The sequence below is a fragment of the Protopterus annectens genome, chromosome 9.part0, assembly GCF_019279795.1.
Source record: "Protopterus annectens isolate FY-2018-M chromosome 9.part0, PAN1.0, whole genome shotgun sequence".
In the NCBI taxonomy this organism is placed as follows: Eukaryota; Metazoa; Chordata; order Ceratodontiformes; family Protopteridae; genus Protopterus; species Protopterus annectens.
In genome coordinates this window covers 1,528,743,739-1,528,762,355 of record NC_056743.1, presented here as the reverse complement: position 1 = coordinate 1,528,762,355, position 18,617 = coordinate 1,528,743,739, and the positions used below count along the sequence as shown (strand labels likewise).

The window sequence follows — 18,617 nt, the reverse complement described above, 5'->3', positions numbered from 1 at the left end:
GGAGATGATTGCAAATTTGGAGCTGTAATTGAATCTCACACTGACAAAAATGTTCGCCAGGAGGGGCTGACACAGGCAAACAACTGGTGTGAGAGCCATAGTCTAAAACTAAATGCCAAGAAATGCATAACACTACCCTTTGGTAATTCATCCATCCCTGGTAACTATCATATTGACAACACACTCCTTAAGAGTTGACCCAGTAGTCAGGGACTTACAGACACACATAGACAGTAATCTGTCTTTGACCATCATTTCTAAAAGCAACCCGTCATCAGTTAGAATTAGTTATGAATAATCACTACAATGACACAAGATACATTATTCTGCCCAATGATCACCTCAGACGTATGACCATGTATGCATAACTACTTCCCTGACACGCCAGTGGTTTTATTTCCAACATCATCCCCTTCATGGATATCTCCCAGTATGCACAAGCAATAAAAATGATGCATTTCTCCAGGTGAGCCCCTCATTAACATGTCCATGTATGCACAAGTACTGAAACTAAGCAATTGCTGAAATGTCCCCTTTAGTGGTATGTCCAGACACAAACCTGCACTAACAACAAAATAGTTACCCAACCAATTTCTTCAGTGAAATGTTAATTCAGGTGCAAGCAGAAATTCAAAATTAAACTGCATAACAGCCAGTAGTAGTATATCTTCATACTCCCAAATGCTCAGAACTAATGGTACCTAATAACACCTAGTGAGACACAGAGGTAATAGTCATTTTGCTAGCAGAGAATTAAAGTTGATAACCCTATAGGCTAACATTCTACTAATCTAGATATTTTTGTGTATGCAGCCTCAAACTGTCCCACGTACAAGTCCAGAAAGCATTTTGCAAGGATGAGAGCAGTGTATTCTTGTGCCAGTCAACATTACCTGTTGGCTATTGCCAGACCTGAAATTGTACCTATGAAACACCCTTCAGACAACACTCAATATTAGATGCAAACCAGGCTATGTGCCAGAAGAATAGAGCACCTAAGCAGTTATCAGCATCCACAAGGGCAAGGCATAAACTCATCCCAATAAAAGCTGACTCGCCAATTTGAAGAGCCTTACCTGTTAGGCTTTTCAAAAGGATCATTAAAGCTATAGCCATCCCTGCAGTAATTTACCCAAATAATAACAAAGCAATTGCCTGAAACAAAAACAAATAATTTCTAAAAGCAACCCTGTCATCAGTTTGAATCAGTTATGAATAATCACCACAATGACACAAGATACATTATTTTGCCCAGTGATCACCTCAGAAGTATGACCTTGTATGCACAACCACTTCGCTTCATGGATATCTCCCACTATGCACAAGCAATAAAAATGATGCATTTCTCCAGGTGACCCCCTAATTAACATGTCCAGATACTCACAAGTATGAAAATGAAGCAATTGCTGAAACAACCCCTTCAGTGTTATGTCCAGACACAAACCTTCACTAACAACAAAATAGTTACCCAACCAATTTCTTCAGTAAAATGTTAATTCAGGTGCAAGCAGGGAAGTGAACCATTTTCTAAAGTTACACCTGTAGTAATGCATCCAAGTATGCAGAAAGACAGAAATGAAACATTCATCAAATAGCCCTTAACCAATATGTCCCATATGTATGCTGAAACACAAAATTAAAACATTTGCCCAAGCACAAACAACAAACTTTTACTAAACAACCACCGTATTTATATGTCCAAGTAAGTATAGACACCAAGCATGCACAAGCCCAAATGATAAACAGTTACACGTGACCCCTTCATATCTATGTCTAAGCATGCACAAGCACAAATTACACACTTGCCATGAGAAACCTTCAATTAATATGGCCAGGTATGCATAAACACAAAAATGAGACATTATATCACAGGACCCCTGTAGTAGTATGGCAATTATGCACATATACTGAAATGAAACATTTTCCCAAGCTACCACTTTAGTAATATGTCTAAAAACACACAAGCATTCAAAAAGCAAGAATTATCCAAGCAATCACTCCAGTAATATGTTTAGGCATGTGCAAATATCAAAATAAACCATTTTTCCAAGTGACACTGTCAGTAATTTGTCCAAGTATGTAAAATAACAGAAATGAAGCATTTACCCAAGTTACAATTTCACTAATATGTACAAGTATGCTGAACACACAATATTATTTGTTTTCCCAGAAACCACTTCAGTTATATGTCTAAGTATGCACAAGCATAAAAATCATACATTTAACTAAGTAGTCACCTCCTTTAATATGTCCAGGTAACCACAAACACCAATGTGTAACATTTACCCAAGTGACCCTATCATTAATATGCCCACCTGTACTGAAAGGCCAAAATAAAGCAGTTACCTCAGTTACCACTGCAGTTATATGTTCAAGTATGCAGAGACCCTTTCATCAGTATGTCATAGTAAACACAGATACTAAGGTGAAATGTATACCCAAGCGACCTTTAAGTAATGTGTCCAATATGCATGACCACAATAATAACACATTAACCAAGTGACCCCTACATTGCTATGTCCAAGTATCCAGCACAAATGTGAAACACTTAACCTAAGGATCCCTGAGTAATATGACCAGGTAAGGTATGTTCAAAGACTAAAATGATAATTTTGTCAAGGTGACTCCTTCAGAAATATGTGCAAGTATGCACATGTACTGAAATGAAACATTTCCCCAAAAGACCGCTTTAGTAATATGTCAAAATATGCACAAGTGACATAAAAAATTAAAAAAAAGATGTACCCAAGCAATCACTTGAGTGAATGTTTAGGCGTGTGCAAGCATCCAAATGTACCATTTTCACAAGTGACACCCTCAGTAATTTCATCAAGTAAGTAGAGGAACAGAAATGAAGCATTTACCCAAGTGACCACTTATTTATATGTACAATCATGCTGCAACACAATATTACAACATTTAGCCACTATAGTGATATGCCCAAATATGCATAAAAATCAAACATTTAACTAAGCACTCAACTATCTTAATATGTCCAAGTAACTACAAGCACCAAGCATTCGCAAGCACAAATATGGAGCATTTACCCAACTGACCCTGTCATTAATATATTAATTATATTTTTATATATTATTAATATGTCTAGCTGTGCTGAAAGAGAAAAAATAAAGCATTTACCCCAGCAACCACTGCAGTTATATGCTCAGGTATGCAGAGGCACATTTAACTAGGTGACACCTTCTTCAATATGTCCAAGTATGCAGAAATACCAAGATGACACATATACCCAAGCGACCCTTGAGTAATATGGAAATCTGAGGAAATCTCAAATTGGAACTGAGTGAAATGTAACTCTATAGAATTGTATAGATGTGTAGTGTATTGTGTAACATCTTGTGATAAAGTTTATGTTCTTGCAACTTACTTTTATACAGTGTTTGTCATGTCATTTGTATTGTACTAGGTTATACTGTATTTGTATTGTACTGTGTGTGGAGATTTTCTTCCCCGGGCCGCTGCTGAAAAAGGGTTCTGTAGACCCAGTCAGACCACCCCGATAAGCAAATGCCAAACAAATAAAAAAATAATTAAATAACGTCCAATATTGCATAACCACAATAATGAGACACTAAACAAGTGACTCTTTCATTGATATGTCCAAGTATCTGCAAGAACAGATGTGAAAGATTTATCCTGAAGACCCTTCAATAATATGCCCAGTTATGCACACACACCATAAAGAAACTTGTATCTTGGTAAGTCCTTCAGTGATATGTACAAGTATGTGCTAGGACTGAAAATGAAGCATTTCCTCATGAGACCCTTTCGGTAGTATGATCAAATATGAACAAACACTGCACATGAAACAGTTAGCCAAGCAATCTCTTCAGTAGTATATTTAGGCATGTGCAAGCATCACAATGAGACATTTGTGCACAATGAACCATTTTCACAAGTGACCTCTTCATTAATATATTCAAGTCTGAAGAACCACTAAAAAGGGAAACACTTACCCAATTGACCCCTTCATTAATATGTACAGGCATGCAGACGCACAAAGGTAAAATAATTACCACTGTAACCACTTCAGTTACATGTCCAGATACACACAAGCACAAAAATCAAGCAGTTAATGAGGCGATCTCTTCTTTAATATGTGCAAGTAAGCACAAATACCAACAAGAAACATATACCCAAGGGAGCCTTCAGTAAATTGTCAACTAATGCACAACCACAATAGTCAAACATTAAGCAAGTGAACCCTTCAGAATGATCTCCAAGCAGGCGAAAGCACAAATGTTACACATTTACCCTAAGGATCTGTCAGTAAAATGGGCAGGTATGCACAAACACCAAATGAAACATTTCTACCAGTGACTCCCTCAATAATATGTTGGAGTATGCATGTGTATGGAAAAGCAACATTTCTCCAAGGAACCCCTTTAGTAATATGTCAAAATATGCACAAGCACTAAAAAAGAAACAATTACCCAAGCCATCTCTTCAATAATGTGGTTAGGCATGGGCAACCATCAAAATGAACCACTTTCCCAAGTCACATTGTCAGTAATTGGTTCACGTATGCAGCGGCACAAATAATGATACAATTATCTGAGTGACTAATTCATTTCAGAAAAATAAAACATTAATGCTAGCAACAACCTCAGTTACTGTATATGTCCAAGTACCAAAATGAAAGATTTTTCCAAGGGACCCCATCAGTAATATAGCCAAATGGGCACCAGTGGTAAAGATGGAACAGTCAACTGAGTAATCTCTTCAGTAATATGTTAAGGCCAGGTATGTGCCAGCATGGAATTGAACCATTTTGCCAAGTAACGCCTTCAGTAAAATGCACTTGTTTGCAGAGGCATAAAAATGAAATATTTACTCAAGTGAGCCATTCCTTGATATGTCCTAAGTATGCTTACACACAAAATTAAAACATTTAGCCCAGCAACCACTTCAGTTATAACATCCTAGTGTGCACCTTTACAAAAATCAAACAGTTAACTAAGCTAGCACATTCTTTAGTAAGTCCACATAAGCACAAACCCCACACTTGCACAAACAGAAATGTGAAATATTTACCCAAGTGATCCCTTCATTGATATGTTCAAGTATGCTGAAACACCAAAGTAAAAGTTACCCTAGCAATCACTTCAGTTTTCAGTTAAATGTTAAAGTATACAAAGGCACAGTTAACTGGGCAACCCTTTCTTTAGTATGTCCAAGTAAGCACAAATATCAAAATGAAACATATACCCAAGTGACCAAACAGTTATATGTCCAGTAATGCATTGCCTCATTAATAATACATTAAACAAATAACCCGCTCTTTACTATGTCCAAGCAAGAACAAGCACAAATGTTAAAGATTGTCCATACTGATCCCACAATAATATGGCCAGGTCTGCTGAAAAAACACCAAAGTGATACATTTATCCCAGTGACTCCTTCGGTAATATCTCCAAGTATGCACATGTACCGAAAGGAAACATTTCCCCAAGTGATCCCTTTAGTAATATGCTCAAACATACACAAGCACAAAAACAAAAAACAGTTGCCAAAGCAATCTCTTCAGAAATATCTTGAGGCATGTGCATACATCAAAATAAACCATTTTGTCAACTGACAACTATAGCAATTTGTCTTACTATGCAGAGGCATGAAAATGAAACATTTATCCAAGTGACCCCTTCATTAGTATGTTCTAGTATGCAGAAACACAAAAATGAATAATTTATCCTCAGTTACCACTCTAGGTATATGATCAAGTAATGAGATGAAATATGTTCCCCAAGCAACCACTTCATTAGTCTGTACCACCATGAATAAGTACAAGAAGTGGAACAGTTACCCAAGAAAGCACTTCAGTAATATGTTTAGCCATGTGCAACCATCACAAAGAACTAGCAACATTTTCTTCTGCTGTAGAAGTAGATGCACAGAAAATACTATATGCATGGACTCTCAACCTCTTTGCACACAAAATCTGGACCGAGACTTAAATAATTTTGGGGACAATGTGCCAAAAATAGGGATAAATGTTAAATATTGCTCTTATAAATTTAGAAAGTTGCGAGAATAAAAAGGTCTTGTGTTACAATGCACTTCCTGAAGGGTATGAAGTAAAAAAAAAAAAATGCCTTCCCTTATTTAGTAAATTCAATCATCACAACAATCCAGAAAACCACAAACCTTATGAGGAACTGAGCAAAAGTATGAGGCAATAATCTGGCCATTCTGCAAAAATCTGGACAGTTAAGAGGTATGATTACTGATATTTTAATTAAAAAGTTATAAAGCACATGTACCAAATCGATTTCCCTCTTAAGCTTTGCAAGTACTACTCTATCCAAAGTAGAAAGTCCCTGAAGATTATCTATTTTTCTGCATTTTGCAGATCATTAATTCTAAACAATTGCTGCATACAACATACTTTGAACTTTATGAAGCCGCAAAAAAAAACGTATTTGACAAAACTCACCAAAGAAAATAAGGCAGCAGGAGCCAGAAGAACTCCAAGATCTTATTATGCTATTTTTTTTGTGATTTCACCACAGAAATGGAAACTTTTATGGTATTTCAATAAATAGTAAATATCCCATAGCAACCAAACAATCCATTGAGGAAACAACCACGTGCAGCAACTGAATACTAAAAAAGAAGTTCCAGCTTGTGGGCAAGGGCGAAGAGGGGTGCAATTGCAGAGAAGTGATGAAGAGGGTGTGAATAATTACTGAGTGGGTGAATACTGGGCAAAAATTAGAGGAATGGGCATGTACAACTGGACACAACAGAAAAATACACTGAGAATGGTGGGCAAGTTGTTGGATATTCCTGGAAACATGAGAGTAGCTTTTATTTTGCAATGGCAACTGTACTGGTAAAGGATCAAGGATAACAACGGAAACAGAGGGGAAAAAAGGTATCTCATGACCGAATGTCATTTTAAAGTTAAGGGATCATTAGGAAGGTGGGAAATAATGGCTAAATATTAGAAAAAGTGTGTGGATTCTCATAGTTGTCCTTTAATATATTGATAAACAGGTGTATATGTCTCACTTGTCTGACTTGTGCCATGGTGGTTGCACTAAGTCCTGCGTCCTCTAGCTTGTCTATCTAGTTAAGTAGGGATTCTAATCGTGTGCATGCATGCATAGTCAGAAGAGCCTGAGTCTGTATCCTACTGTCAGAAATCCAGTCCCATGGAGAATAAATATTTTGACATTCATACATGCCTACACATTCTTTTCACATAGGCCTCCCAACATAGGATCATAGGATCATAGGAAGTTACTAGGCTATTGGCCCTACGGTCCTTACAAGCCTAGCCAAGAATTTAGCCCATTGTTCCAACAAATCAGCACCTGATGCCCCTGTCTAGCAGGGACACAGGTGGAATCCCAGGGGTGTATTTTCTGTTTCCCATCCAGTTATCCAGGTTGCACATAAAAAGGGTTAATGAGGTACTCTGCTTGACATGGAGCAGGAGTTTATTCCACAGAAGGAGGAGTCTCTAGGACACAAATCTGTCCCGCCAACAAGTCCTATTGATGTCACAGACCAAGTTTAGGCTGTGCGTGCGGGTTACTTGAGTGGAGCTAGACTTGTGGATATGCAGCAGTCCCATCAAGGTGGGGTCTGAGATTGCTTTGTATGCCAAACAGTGGTCATCTCTGAGGAGTCTGTAGGAGACTAAATAGAGGGACAGAGCCTTTAGCCTATCTGTGTAGGGTAGATGTTTGAGGCCCTGGATTTTCCTGGTGAGGAACCTCTGTGGTGTCTCCAGCTGCTGCATGTGCTTTGTGAGGTACATGCCAAAAGGGGCATTCTATTCAATAATGGGTCTTGTAAGAGAAGAATGTAGGGATGTTTTGACCACCTTGTCCCTGGATGAGATACCCTTACTAATGAGGTGGGCCATGTAGAAAGCTTTCCGTACAATGGAGGCAATATGGTGGTCAAATGTCAGTTTGCTATCAACCTGGGTGCCCAAGTCCCTCAAGAATGATTGCATGCTTAAGACCTTGTTATTAATAGGTTCATAGGTTCATACTAGGCTATCTGCCCGAAGGCATTTACAAGCCTAGCCCATAGTTTTGTGGCTTACGCCACCCCTTTAGTATGGGGAACTATACCCATTATTTTGCTGTGCCTCTGTCGAGCAGTGACACTGAGGTAATCCCTGGGGTATATCTGCGATCTCCCATCCATTGGTCAAGATTTCTCTTGAACAAGGCCAGCGAGGTGCTCTGCCTCACATATACCGGGATTTTATTCCACAGCATAGGGACTCTTTGGGTGATGAATCTATCCCTCCAGCACGTCCTATTAATAGCCGTGTCGATGTTTAAGTCTCCCGCCCTTGTGGCTCTGACGGATCTAGATTTTTTGAGGTGAAGCATATTCATCAAATCTGGGTTTGACATGGCCTTGTATGTTAGGCAAAGGTCACCTCTGAGCAAGCGGTAAGCGACTGAATAGAGCTGGAGTTCTTTCAGTCGGGCAGCATAGGACAGATGTTTGAGACCCTTTATCCTTTTGGTGAGGAACTTTTGTGGCCTCTCCAGCTGCTGCAAGTGTCGGGTCAGATACATTCCGAATGGGGCATTGTACTCAATCATTGGTCTGATGAATGATGAGTATAGGGAGACTATGACCTCCCTTGATCTAGATGAGAATCCCTTCATGATAAGGTGGGCAATGTAGAAGGTCTTCCTAACTACTTTAGCTACATGGGTGTCGAATGACAGACTACTATCAACCTGGGTCCCCAGGTCCCTGATAACTTCTTCTGTGCTCAGTGGATTGCCACCTATTTGGTAGCTAGGGGTAACCTTGTTTTTCCCGAAGGGTATGACTATGCATTTTTTGGCATTTAACTTTAGGCCATGGCTCTGGCACCAGTTATCCGTTTCTGTGAGACCCTTCTGAAGGATATCTGTTAATGTGATAATTTGTGAGGATGTTTCTCTCCCCAAAGGGGATGATGACGCATTTTTTGGAATTCAGTTTGAGGCCACGTTTCTGGCACCAGTCATATGTTTGTGTGAGACCGTCTTGAAGGATGTTTGCATCACTAGGGGAACTGATGACAGCACCCAGCTTACAGTCATCTGCAAACTTGTTCAGCCATAGTCCACTGGTTTTAGCCTGCACCTCAGAAAAGTATATCCCAAACAACAAGGGCCTCAAGACCAATCCCTGAGGTACACCACTCATTACGGGTCGACTGCTTGAGGTGGCTTCCCCTATTTTGACTAGGTGGGTTCTGTCAGTGAGCCAGTTTGCGACCCATCTAGTAATATATGGATTGACACCTAGTTGAGAGAGTTTATCCATTATACCTGAGTGAGGAATAGTATTGAAGGCTTTAGCCAGGTCAAGGTAGGTAGTGTGCACCATCTTCCCCCTCGTCCATGGCTTTGGTGACTCTCTCAAAGAAGTCAACCAAATTTAGCAGGCATGACCTCCCCTTGATGAAACCAAACTGTGTGGGATCAAGTGTTTGGAAGTTGCCAATGTCCTTGTTGATGAGGTCCATGATAATCCACTCCATGGCCTTGCAGATCAGGCTAGTTAGGCTTGTGTTAAGAGCCGAGACGTTAGAGCTGTGTTTGAGTTTTAAATAAATTGGTGTCCTCACTGGCTGGTCATTTTTTGGTTTGCTGTTCTTCAGTTTGTGGTTTTTAGTTAGGCTGATGGGTCTATAATTTCCTGGATTGGTGGGCACTCCACCTTCATGCAAAGGGATGACAGTGGCTATCCTCCACTTGGCTGGGATGAAGCCAGTACTCAGGCTTTGGTTGAATAGGGTGCCTAATGGTGCTGCAAGTTCCTGTCTGAGTTCATGTAGGATGCAGCCTGGGATGTTATCTGGTCTCATGGAGGCTGTATTTTTTTGCCTTTGAGAGGGCAGTGATGACTTGCTCCCTAGAGATAAGGGGAGGGGGGTGCTGGGGATGTCCTGATTTACTGATGGGGGAAAGAGGGTGAAGTTTTCACTGAACATGTCTGCCAGCAGGTTGGCAATATCTACAGCATTTGTGTATGTGATGTCCTTCACCACCAGTTCTGTGCAGATCTGGGTACTTCCCTTATGCAGACATATGTGAAGAAAGCCTTGTGATTGTCTTTAGTAGATATGGCCAGTTTGGACTCGAAGTTTGCTTTGGAGGATTTTGTTACTGCTCTTATTTGCTTGTTCAAACTAAGGAGAGATTGCTTCCAATTAGGCACCCGGTCCATCTTGGTCCTGGACAGCAGTTTTTCCTTTTATTATAGAGTTTATTTATTGCAGATGTCCACCAGACAGGTTTACTCTTCCTTGAGGAGGAGGATTTTGTCCTGTAGGGTATTCCTGATTCAATGCAGCTATATAAGTGTGCATATAGTACTTTGGTGTAAGTTTGGGTATATGTACCACTTCCTATGGAGGGGGAGGGAGCTGTGAAGCTATTTATACCTTGCCTCAGGAGGTTGTAATCAGCCTTCAAGAATTTTTTTTGTTTGACCCTATCTAAGGGTTGTCAGGGGAGATGGTGACTTCAAAAGTGACTTCTTTGTGGTCAGATCTTTCCAGGGAGGATGACACTGTAGAGATACTGCAGTGGTTACTCATGTTGGCTAATAACAAGTCGAAGATATTTTCACCTCTTGTGGGGGTGTCAACCAGCTTGTCCAAGATCGCACAAAAATGAGTCAGCTAACCAGGAAGTAAGACAAGCTGGTAACACCGGTTTAGCAAGAACGGAACCTCTGCCACAATGTAGAGTAGTTAAAAACTTCAAATTTTATTCACCAAATAATTCGCCCTCTAATAGCAATAAGAGGCAAACACACCAAGTAAACGTGAAACGCTACATGCGTTGACCATAGGCTTGGCTCTGTAAAGAAGAAATAGAGAAGAAAAGTTAGAGTGCTATTTATTTATCAATTTAAAAGTAAAGTATAAAAGCTGGTGTAGTTGTATGTTTAATCATGAACTATAATTATTATTACTAAAAAGGCAAGTAAGAATTATAGGCTGAGAGAGGAGAGCAATACACCTTAATGTTTACGAGTATTGTAGTAGCTTGTCGTACTGTATATGTAAGAATAACATGAAACTTAAAAGAGTCCTGACCCTAGGAAAAAAGTTCAGAAGATAGTTAGTTCCTATATATACATTTTTTACTAGATAGATACATATATATGGGTACACTTAAGTATAGTGAAATACATTGTAAAGAAAAGAAAAAAAGAAAAAATGAAGTCAATAGCCATAACCCTGTATGAATTGGTAGTATTTGATTACTGCAACCTGTCTTGTACAAAGTTTTTTACAATCCGACTTTTTTATAATCCGACTTTCATTGTCGGCTTTTCACGACTAGGTTTTTATGACTTTTTAATGACCTGTTTTTAAATATTATTTTTATAAATTTGTAAACTATGAAATTGTATTTGTGGCACTGGCACTTTAAAGCATTATTGGTTCATTGATTGTAACAACTATTAGCACATGCACGTATTTAAAGGATGCATTTGTAGAAAGTTATTTGTCTGAAGAAGTTCAACTACTAAGGGGAACGAAAAACGCATGTAGCGTTTCACGTTTACTTGGTGTGTTTGCCTCTTATTGCTATTAGAGGGCGAATTATTTGGTGAATAAAATTTGAAGTTTTTAACTACTCTACATTGTGGCAGAGGTTCCGTTCTTGCTAAACCGGTGTTACCAGCTTGTCTTACTTACCAGCTTGTCCAAGATATTTGCATTGATGAAATCAAGGAATCTCTGGGCATTTGTGTTTTGGCATGAGTAGTTCTTCCAGTCTATGGTTGGATAGTTAAAGTCATCCAGAATCAGGGAAAGGGTTGAATCTTGATTTGAAGAGGTCCAGATAGGTGAAGTGGGCATCTTGAGTCAAAGTTGGCTAGCTATGATTCAAATAGGGGTCCTGTCAATAGTTAACTGCACCTGGAGTGTCTTCTGTACTTCATATTGTTTAACCAGCCTGGAGGTGTGTATGTCTTTTATATACATATTGCAACTCCACCTCCTTTTGCTTTGCTACCCATGTTTTGGGGTCTAAATATATGATAGGATGAGTGACCTGATATGGCTGGTGTGCTGTCCACAGCTTTGAACCAGGTTTCCATGACTGCACAAATGTCAGCATCTTCCAGAGTTAAGAATGCTTGCAATGATTGCAGTTTCATGTTTAGACTCCTAGCATTTAGCAGAGTGACCTTTAATTTGTGTTTTGACGAAATTTTCATGTTGGTAGTTTTGACCTCATGGCTTTGCCTAAAAAAAGGCACTATGGAGGAGGCAAAAGCCTTTGCCAGGAGCCTGAAGCCTAAGAGAGACAGATGCAGGCCATCTCTGGCAAAGCATCGTGGTTTGTCAATCATGTCTTCCCAGGCTGTCAGGTACTGGATCCCCTTGGAATGCCACCAGAAACTAAGCCAATTGTTCAAGTCAATCATTTTCTGTTTGTATTGAGACATCATTCTGGATGATGGTAGAATGCTGCTTAAGGCTAGGAACATACCTGCCTGGGACATATATTCAGGGAACTCTATCATGTCTCTCTTCATGTAGTCCAGGGAGGTACATCTCAACTCGTTCACACCAACATGGACTATGGCAGAGTCATAACAGTACCTGTTGTTGAGAGACTTGAGTGGATGGGTGATATGGTGGATTCTGGCACCTGACAAACAACTAACCGTGACTTTCTCCTTATCCAGCCTGGTGAGGGGCACATCTGTGTGTCTCACAATGGAATCTCCTTTGACTAATATGTTGGGTTTATCTTTAGGCCTTAGTGGCTGTGAGACACAGGTGTGTGGACTGTGTGTGGTGTGTGGTGTGGTGTGCAGTGGATTTCACGTGTGTTTTTGCCTCCCAAACATACAGTAAATCAGTGATGATGTCATTTGCTATAAACTGTCCGGCAATAGTGTAAATGTCAGACTTGTGCCATGGTGCATGGATTAAGTACTATGTTCTCTAGCTTTATTTATTTATTTATTTGACATTTGTTAACCAGGTTGGTCCAACTGAGCCAGAGGCTCATTTTCAGTGGACACCCGAGGAGAAAAGCTCCAGAGATTTACAAACATAAACAACTTTTAACATAGCTAATAATTAATCACAAGACAATTCAAAAAGCAGTAGTAATGCAATAACAGATAAGAGGTACAGAAAACAAAATGTGAACAAGATAAGAATACAAAGCAAAGAATGATAATATTTGAAATTTCAGCAATGATAAAAATTTTTTTTTGTCTACCTTGTAGCAGACAGGTAGAATAAGATAAAAATGAAAACATGTAAACATGAAACAGCTTGTGTAACTAGTTAGGCAGGGGTTCTAATCTCATTGCAATTAGCTGTGTGTGTGTGTGTGTGTGTGTGTGTGTGTGTGTGTGTGTGTGTGTGTGTGTGTGTGTGTGTGTGTGTGTGTGTACATGTGTGTGTTCACAGTCAAAGAGCAAGATTCTGCATCCTGCTGTCAGCAATCTAGTCCCATGGAGAACAAATATTTTAACAGCTGTACATGCCTACACATCCATTTCATAAGACCTCCCAACATCCTCTCCCAAACATACAATAATGATGTCATCCACTATAAATTGTCCAGCAACAGTATGAGTGCCAGACTTGTGCCATGGTGCTTGTGTTAAATATTGTGTTTTATAGTTTGCGTAACTAGTTAGGTAGGGGTTCTAATCTCACTGCAATCAACTGGTGCATGTGTTTGTGTACAGCTAGTTCACATTCTAGAGACCATTTTAGAACAGCATGTGAGATACTCCTACTAAGATCATCTTCTCACCAGACACTGCTGATGTCATCAGATTTAAGGTGTTGTCTGATACTATGAATACCAGACTTGTGGTGTGGCGCCTGTGTTCTGTAGATAGCTAGATAGGAGTTCTAATCTCACAGCAGTCAAATGATGTTTGTTTATGTGTATTCATTCAACAATCAGTCTGGTGACAATTTTAGAATGGCATGTGAGTCCACAGCTATGTCAGACACTCCTCCGAACATCCTCCTTATTAGCATACATTGATGATGTCACCCTCTATAAAGTGCAGTCTGATGCTCTTTAAGTCAAATTTGTGTTGTGGCACTAACATTAAGTACTGTGTTTTCCAGCTTCTGTAACTAGATAGTTAGGGTTTCTAATCTGACAGCAGACAACTTGAGTGTGTGTTCATTCAAATAATATTTTGAGACAGTTTTACACCCAGATGTGGCTCCACATTCATGTCAGACACCACTTCCAACATGTTCTTATCAACATACAATGATGCTATCATACTGTATAACGTGCAACGTGACAGTGGTGCTAGTGTCATATTGTATGGAATTCAGCTTCTATACCTACACAGGAGTTTGCATGTTCTCCCTGTGTCTCCGTGGAGTTTCTCCCATGTCCGAAAAAGATGCTGTGTGACTCACCAATGAACAGAGCTGTGGGCAGCAGCACAGACTTTACATGGTGCCCTATAGGTGGAAGAGTTGTACAGACCAACCGCTTTGGGCATCTACTGTGATGTGCAATATCCTCAAGATAGGAGAACATGGATCACAGACTGCGCACCATGGCAGGGCTAGCCACTCGACTGTGTAAAATATGGCTCTAGGTGATTCGGTCATGTTGACTAATGTCGCCAAAAATGGGCATGGGTAGTTACCGGTGATAAGTAGATGAGGACCCAGCCTACTCTGACCCAAGCCAGAGACACATGCTAATGGTGGGAGGGGTATATGTGCCCCTATTGGCCAGTGTGTGCCCACCATAAAACCCCAGCAGCCCTGGGTCAATAAGCTACTGGCTGGTCGGTGTCTAGTTGCCCAGCCTGGCTTACCTGGGATAGGTCTGTTGAGCAAAAGCTGGATGTAAAACCAGCCAACCTGCCAGACATGAACTGAGAATTGCTACCCTTAATGTAGGTTCACTGACAGGACGCAGCTTGGAAGTGGATGACATGATGATGCTGAGGAGGCTGGACATCCTAATGTATCCAGGAGATGACATGGAAGGACAGTGCAAAAAGCCACTTGGTTTGGTATCCAGAGTCTACTACTCAGGTGGAAGGCAGGCTAGAAATGGTGTAGGAATTGTGGTGAGAGAGAGGCTTCAGAAGGCAGTAAGGGATATCATCAGAATTAATGATAGTTGACTATCTCAACTACATACTATACTTTTCTAGTTACACTTTTGTTAACTTTTTAAACAACTTAAATACTTCTCTCACTTTTTTCCACACCTGTACTTAAGTAACTTCCTTGTCTCTCTATCCCCCTTTTTTTGAACTTCCTGAAATTGTTGTTTAATCCCTTGCTTATTTGTGATTTATATGCATAGTGTATTTTGTATTTTACTGTTTTGTTACCATGTAGTAGATAGCGGAGCTTTTCTCCTCGGGCCTCCACTGAAAATGGACATGTATCCAGTTTGACTAGCCCGGTTAACAAATGTAAAATAAAATAAAATAAAATAAAATAAAATGACAGACTCATGGCAGTCAGACTCCAGTGTAATGATAGGGCAGTATTTATAATCTCAGCCTATGCCCCAAAGCAGGGTTGTGAAAGTGAGGAAAAGAGTGCATTCAGACAGCAGTTGCAGGACCTACTAGATAAAGTAGGACAGAATGAATTGGTGTTGATAATGGGTGACTTGAACGCACATATCAGGACAGACAGAACAGGATATGAGGACTGCCTGGGTCCAGATGGGTGGGGCAATAGGAATAAAGAAGGAGAAGCCATTCTAGACTTCTGTCTGGCAAATGGCTTGATAGTAGCCAACACACGGTTCAGAAAGAGAGACAGTCACAAGATCACATACAAGAGTAGTCAACATGCAATTCAGGTAGACTTCCTCCTAGTAAGGAAAAGGCACTGGGATATAATCTATGACTGCAAAGTCATGCTCAGTGAAACAGTCAGCCCACAGCATAAACCACTAGCTGCCACAGTCAGCTGCATGCAGTGGTCAGAGAAGGCTCTAAGGTCAACAGAGACCAGGCTGAAGACCTGGAAGTTGACTGGAGAAAAACTACAACAGTTCAAGGAATTACTCAGGGCTCTAGCACCCCAAGAAGAGGAGGAAATAGGTGGAATTGAAGAAGAATGGCAGCGCCGAAAAAAAGCATGTGTTAGGACTACAGAAAAGATATTTGGCTGAGCCAGGTATGAAAATAAGGTACACAAGGAAAGCTAATGGTGGAATGCAGAAGTCCAGGAAGTCATCAAAAGAAAAAAGGAGTGCAGGAAGAGGTGGGAGACAGAAAAGACTGACCAGGCTAGAAAGAAGCTACAAAAGAAGTTGCAATAGCAAAGAATAGGGCATCAGAGGCACTGTACCAACTTCTGGAAAGTGACTCAATAAGGGACACAAAGAAACTATATCAGGTTGCAAGGCAAAGACAGAAAGATAAAGAAGATAGTCAGACACCCTTCATAAGGGATGCCAACAACAACCTGCTCATAAGTCCAGAGGACATCAAAGGCAGATGGAAGGAGTATTTCCAGCAATTTCTGAATGAAGAAAACCCCACAGAAGCTGTACTGTACTGACACAGAAACAGCTTCCAAGGGATGGCTTGCACCTGTCACCCCTGGGCTTCCGGATATTGGCAAAGGCTCTTGCCACCCCCATAGTGCCTTTTTTAGGCAAGGCTCAAATGATAAACCTACCACCCTAGAAAACAAAAATGGAGAAAAACTAAGGGTAATACTGCTCAATGCCAGAAGTCTAAACCTCAAGATGCACGCCCTCGAAGCCCTCCTCAGTATGGAGAACATCGATGTCTGTGCTGTGACTGAAACCTGGTTCAAGGCTCCTGAGAGCACCCCAGCACTATCAGGTTATACCTCATATCATGCGTTCCGGCCCCAAAATCCGGACCGAACCACAAAAGGAGGGGAGTATCCATATTCATAAAGGATACCCACACCTCCAGGTTAGTGGCAACACACGAAGCATCGGAGACCATCCAGGTGCAATTAACCATAGGTAAAACTGCCCTACAGTTTGTAGCATGCTACAGACCACCCTCTCAAACTCAGGAAACCCACACAGCCTTCCTGAAGACACTGGAGAGTATGAATGTCTCTCCAAACACCATCATATTGGGTGACTTCAACTACCCAAACATAGACTGGGAACATTACTCAAGCCCCAACACCCTAGCCCAAAGGTTCCTGGAGTTCATAAACTCAAATGCTATGGAACAACTAGTCACCATTCCCACAAGAGGAGAAAATATACTAGACCTGATCATCACAAACATGGGGACAAAATGCTCCACACCTGAAGTATATCCCTCATTGGTGAGATCAGACCATAAATTAATCTCACTGGAGATCCACATCCCGCCCCCAACCCCAGCAAAAAAGACCACAGGGAAGAACTTCTCAAAAGCAAACTTCACACTTCTTAAGACTGGAGTGGTATCCTTCAAGGCCCCCGAGCCAGTGGAAACCACAACCCATGCTGCTGAAACCCTTACAAATGCCTTCTACGAGCACCTCCAGGAATGTATGGCTCAAGCAATCCCTAATAAAATCAAGACCCTTTCCACCAAAGGCAGGCGCCCAGTCTGGTGGACCCCAGCCATAAACAAACTCTACAACAAAAGGAGAAAGCTACTACATGACAGAGCAAAATCCCTAAAAGGGAAGGCATCTCTGATCACTACTAGCAAAAAACTACGATCACTCATAAAATCATCCAAGGCCAACTTTGAGAGAAAAATTGCTAATGACACAAAAGACAATCATAAGGCCTTCTTTAGCTATGTTAGAAACCTGGGTGGAAACTCCCAGATATGCTCAGAATTAGTCCAAAATGATACAAAAATCACTGAACCCACAGACATTGCCAACATACTGGCAGACAGGTTCAGTGCAAATTTCTCCTTCCCTCCCCCAAAAGGAGAAATATCTATCCCACCAGAGTCTAGCCTCCCAAACATCTCAGGCCCAGGTGAGAGCTGCTCTCTCTAAAGCAAAAACACAGCATCAATGGGACCGGACGGTGTCCCCGGCTGTGTGCTACACGAACTCAATGAGGAACTAAACCCACACATAAGGCTGCTGTTTAATCTTAGCCTTACTACAGGATACGTACCCAAAGAATGGCGACGGCAACTGTGGTCCCACTCCACAAAGGCGGTGCTTCTACGGACCCTGGAAATTACTGCCCCATAAGCTTGACGAGCCTTGTCTGCAAAGCTATGGAGAGGATCATAATGGAACTCATAAATAAAGACATTGGGGACCTACAGACACTGGATCCTACCCAATTTGGCTTTGTCAAGGGCAGATCCTGCCTCTTGAACTTGGTCGACTTTTTCGAAACAGTCACTAAGGCTATTGATGAGGGTAAGGCAGTTCACACAGCCTACCTTGACCTAGCAAAAGCATTCGACACAATACCCCACTCGGGCATCATAGAAAAGCTCACCAGCTTAGATGTAAACCCATATGTCACAAGATGGGTTGCAAACTGGCTCAAGGACAGAACCCACAGGGTTAGAGTTGCTGGTGCCATGTCAGACTCTAAGCCGGTCACGAGCGGTGTCCCACAGGGCTCAGTCCTGGGCCCCCTCTTGTTCGGCATTTATTTTTCTGAAGTGCA

At 40.9% G+C, this 18,617-nt stretch overlaps 1 protein-coding gene across 1 annotated transcript in view; it reads left to right on the top strand.

The window, feature by feature from the left end:
* The window catches only part of LOC122812162 (E3 ubiquitin-protein ligase TRIM39-like), a 230,563-nt gene that overhangs the window by 148,662 nt on the left and 63,284 nt on the right, over positions 1-18,617 (top strand). The window lies entirely within an intron of this gene.